This window comes from Akebia trifoliata, chromosome 12, assembly GCF_017979445.1.
Source record: "Akebia trifoliata isolate Shusen 1 chromosome 12, ASM1797944v1, whole genome shotgun sequence".
NCBI classification, from domain to species: Eukaryota; Viridiplantae; Streptophyta; class Magnoliopsida; order Ranunculales; family Lardizabalaceae; genus Akebia; species Akebia trifoliata.
Window position 1 is genome coordinate 23,709,939 of NC_141386.1, and position 5,560 is coordinate 23,715,498.

Consider the following 5,560-nt stretch of genomic DNA (forward strand, 5'->3'; position numbering starts at 1 on the left):
TTTGGGGTGACATTTAATTCAAGTAGAGATGCTATTGGCACCCCAACTTTTACTTACTACACCCCAATTAAAAAAAAGTAGTCAATATCTGAGAATAAGTAAAAGTGGGGGTGCCAATAGAAACTCTCTCCCTCTTTTTTTTTTTAATATATCTATTTGTTAGATTTAAGATGTTTTTATGAGCCTAATCCTAATTGTAAACTACTGTTGAAGTTGTTTGAATGTCTTATAATGGAATTGAGATAATAACTTGAACCAAACTTTTACAATGTTTGAATGGTGTGTTTTAATCTTTAATTAGGGGGGGTGATAAATAATTTAAGAGATTGAGGAGTAACAAGTAAAAGTTGGGGTGCCCATAGCAGCTCTCAAACTTAGGGTGAATCTCTATTTTGTGAGCTGAATATGATGAAATTTTGAATCTTGTACACTTTTCATTTTAATTCCCAAAACATTGTTTTATAATCAACGAATTTGTAATGGTCAGAATAGAACAATAGGGGTGGGTGATGAATTTACCATTTTGTTATCTGTGTATTTGGATTGAATTTGGTAAGAGTTCAAATCCTCCTTATTATGAGATTGGTTTAGATGGTTAGATAACGACTCTACATCCTCTCCATGGTTTACACATTGATCACAGTAAATAAAAACTTTATATTCATCTTTATAAGGAAACCTGATGGAGGAATGATGAATTTTTAAAAAGGTTATCAGAGGGAAAAAAAAACAGAAGAAAGTTTCTAAAATGGAAAATGCTGAAATGACAAAATGTATTTACTGCAATTCTCACAAGTCTGACATGAGATGTGCACGTAATTATAGATGTGTTTCCTCGTGATACGAGTAAATCATCTACTATTATGTATGCATGTCCACGCCAGAATTGTGAGAATCACATTAAATCCTTTGTCACCCCAACACGACTCTTCTAAAATATATAAATGCAAAAAAGATAAATAAAAAGAGTCGCAATCCAGAATGGTGTACCATTCCTCTTATACATGTGGCACATTTTGGGTGGGGGTAATACATTGGGTTGCATGCATAATGGAAAATGACTTGTTTTGGAGTCGAATGTGTTTTAAACTCCTACCAAAACGGGAGTCAGAGAGAGAGAGAAGTTAAGTTATAATATTTGATCATATATATCATAAATTAGTTAATAGAGAAGATAAGAAATATGTCAATAAATATTTAAGAAAATATAGGAATAGCTTCAATAGCAATAAACTAAGAATAAGTCGATTAAGATGGTTTCAACACATTCAACTAAAACTTATTACATCTCCCCTTTTTTTTTTTGTCTATCAGTAAGCAGGGGCTGTGAAGGGTCCCAACCTTTTTAGAGGAGGCTATAGTCAAATGTAGTTACAAATGAAGTCCTCCAAAATAATTAAGGACAACTCTTTGAGGGATATTTACTTGATTTGAAAAAAAAACAAAAAAACAGATATATCCAAGGCACCTTTCTTTGCCAACCTATCAGCAATCCAATTCGACTCCCTCCAAGAAAATAATTTTCAATAACAAACTATAACTTCTGAAAGAATTAGACAAATCCCCAAGAAAATAATTTCAATAACAAACTATAATTTCTGAAAGAAATAGACAAATCCCAAGCCAATAAGGATTTTGATTTATTTTTTATTTTTTATGATGGGACGTGGGTGTGCCTGGACCCGTAGGCCAACTAGTAGGACAAGGCAATTGGCCTTTTAGTCTTAGAGCATCTTATCTTTGCCTGAATCCCCCCAAATACATGTAATACCCCATAAATAACATATATTGGTAAGTCAGGATAAATCCCGATGAGTAGTCAGCAAAAGGTATTAAACTCAAGACTTCTCTTTTCTTGAAGGGAGGCTCTGGCCACTATGCCCAACATTCATTGATTATCAAAGGAATGTGGATTGGGATAGTGAAAGTGGATATAAACTCATTTTCAATAATAAAAGATATGTTATGGACAAAATTGAATAGAGGAAGGAGATTCATTTAGCGGATCCCAAATCTCCAAGATAAAACTCAATGATGATGATGATATTGTATTTTTGAAAAGAATTTTTAATGAAAAGTCATTTTGTTTCAAATAGAATCAATGAAAAACTATTAGAAAGTATTTTTCAGACAATCAAGGTATGGAAGTACTATAATTAATTTTTTGAAGGTTTTTGAAGAATATAATATTATCAACTAACCAAATTGTTATTGATACATGGAATAGGAATCTCTTTATTAACTTAGGGATCAACTACAAATAATTTGCTTAACTTATGAGTCTTCAATAAAAATAAAAATAAATACAATCTTTCTAAAGTGGCGTCCTTTGACACTGCATTCAACACTGTGTTGATGTGGCAGTGTGTTTATAACCTGTAAAATCGCGAATTTTCAATTCGTATTTCAAGAAAAAAATAAATAGTGGAATTTTAAGAAAATCTTGAAAGTGGGACTTAGGGGTAAAACTTTAGGATGTTTCTGATCATTTTTAATGGAATTTGACCTCACCATTGGATTCAAAATGATTGAAAAACATACTTTAGCTTATAAGCACGCTTAAATGATAGTCAAAATATAAAAATTGCAAAATCCTCGATTACCAGGTCGGACCAAGCTAAAATAGTGACTTTTTGCTAGAGCAAGAATTATTGAGATTCGATTATACCATTGGATTCATAACGAAAAATTATTGAACATGAACTATTTATTTGTCATTTTTGGAGATCAGGAAGTCGAATTATCATCAAAAATGAAAATGACGTCAAGTTCAGGGGTCACCTCAGGCCAAAAATGTAAATTTTTATTAAAAATAAAATTTATAGAAATTGACCATACCATTAGATCTGAAACGAAAAATTAGATGAAATAGAGTATTCAGTTGTTAGTTTTGAAGTCCGGATGGTCAAGTTATCATCGATCAAAACAATTGGCAACATACGAATTCGTCTCAAATTTTATATAAATAAAAATTTTAATTATTTTTTTATTCCTTCGTCTTCTCCAACCCATCTATACACAGCCAACAGTTTTTTTTTTTTTTTTTAAACTTTGTTTTTTTTCAAAACTTTTACCTCAAATCTCTCGCAAACGGCTCGCCGTCGACGACCGACGTAGAAGGGAGAAATGTCCGCAGCCTCATTCTCTACAAAACCCACCCAACCTTTTTTCATTTCATCTTCTCTTTCACCCCATATCGTCAAAAATCAGCCGTATTTTTATACGGAGATTTCATAACTTCGACATCGAATTTCATCCGTTTCGGGGTCAAACCGTCCTCCGCCGCAGAAGGGAGAAATGACGACTACATCGAGATCTTTGAAACCACCGGACCAGTTTCGAAAATTAGCCGTTTCGAAGTTTGATCCGTCTCGATTTCTCCATCGATCGCCTCAATTTTCGCGCACACGCTTCGATCCTTTCGCCTAGAGATTGTAAGGAACTTTCAATTTCTATTAGTAATCGTAGATTGTGAAAATTACATTTAAGATTTTATTGAAAAAAATTTGGATGTATTTCCAAAATATAGAATTCTTTTGTTATTTCAAAAATTCACGTCAGAAATTGCATGTTTGATATGTTTAATTGTATTTTTAATAAATTATACGTGGATAGGGTATTTTAACGGGTTATTTCCATAAATTAGGTCTTATGCACTGTTCGGACCTTATTTTGATATAAAATTTGTATTCTTTTTCAATATTATTAATAAAAATAAATTCTATAGTTGGAAAATGTGATTTAATATTCAATGAACTCATATTGAGTTGATGAATATCAGAAAATGGATGTTTTATTGAAGAGATTGAAAACTGTAAAAATCGGAAAAAGGAAAAAAGGGTATGAAACGGTAAAATGTCAGAGTCACACCCGAAGGGTGATGTCTGCATTTTACGTTGTTGTGTTGTGTGTAGGTTGGTGAACAGATATCTGGGGATAATATTGTTGGTTGCATGTTTATTTAAATTTCTGTTAGCGCAAGGCGCTGTTTACCTCTCCGTTATGTTATTTATTTTAGGTCGGGTGGCCACATTTGCATAGTAAGAAACTGGATATCCATTCTCAACCTTGTATTGCTAATTTTTCTTTTGTTTTCAGATGAAAGTAATATATATATGGAGCTATTTTGTGAACTGTTAAAGAGTCTGTGAATGCCTGAAGGGATAGTGCGTCATATCATCCGGAGTGGTGTACTATCCTAGGACGTACGGTAGGGACCACCAAGCTCATACGTGGTATGGGACGCGTATGAGAGTGGTCTCACAACTGGAATCTGGGATATTCCTCTCTATCTTTACCAGTGAACTTGTAATGTAAAGGTGGTCGTATACGAATGGTTAGTATATTTGGGAATCACATGCACGCCTGATAGGCATAGATGAAGATGATTAGTCAGTGATCACTAACAATCTATAGTAGTCGAACGTTCTGACACATCGAAAAGAGACCCATTGCTTAAGGTCACGTCAAACGGCCAGCCTGAGCTGGATAAATGGTCAACCAAGCGTTGTAAACAGCGACCAGCCACAAAATCAGGAACTAAAAGCTAGAGAAGAATTGTAACATCATGTCCCGACTGGGAGCGATCCAGTCGTGAATCCCAACTCTCTAATTCCAATACTCCACCATTGTGTATTATGTATCTGTTGCTTATTTTGATATATAAAATGAAATTCATGTTTAATGTTTCCATTTGATCAATTACATTTGTATAAAAAGAGAATGTTATAGTAAGTAATGATGATCAATGTAATGTGAGTTTTAAAATGTTTAGTTACTCATCCTTGGCTATATGTACCAGTTAATCGTAGTTTCTTCTTTAAAACTTTGCATAGTTTAAAATTATTCAGTATGTTTATTCGTTCATGTTAGGAGAGGTTATTGACAGAAATTGTTTTCTTCCTTATTGGGTAACCATTGTTACTCACCCTTTCCTTCTCTATTTTTTTTAGTCTCAGATTCAGAGCTTGGTGATGCAGGTATAGAACACGAGTGAGGATCATCTGGTGGGTTAGATAGACAACCAGAGTACGTCACCTGGTGAGTATTGGGGCTACACCCCTTAGTGGGTCGATTTGTCAAGGAGTATAATAGATTTAGTTCTGAGCGTTAGGATTTTTGTTAGAGTGAGAAATATTTGTAAAATCCTGTATTCTGGTTATTCTTCCACACTCTGATCTTTCGTACGTTATTAGATGTATATAGGCTTCCGCTAGTATCATGGTTTTTAAACTCGTCCGAGACCGAGACGTATCGCCCGAGTTAACTCTGTATCGGAGCTGAATGAGACCAACTCACAAAGTGATTTTTTTGACCGAGTTTTACATGTTATATACAAATTTTCGAGTTATCTCATGAGACGTCTCAAACGTATCGGAAAACTCGTCCGAGACGACTCGGTATCGGAGCTGAACGAGACGAGACGCGATACCGAGTTTAAAAACCATGGCTAGTATTATATTTTGTATATATATATGCATGATTGTATGTCGTTTATCAGGTGCAGGTTGAATCGCCTTGGAATGCTAACATAAACAGAGGAGACCATGCCGAAATTTTG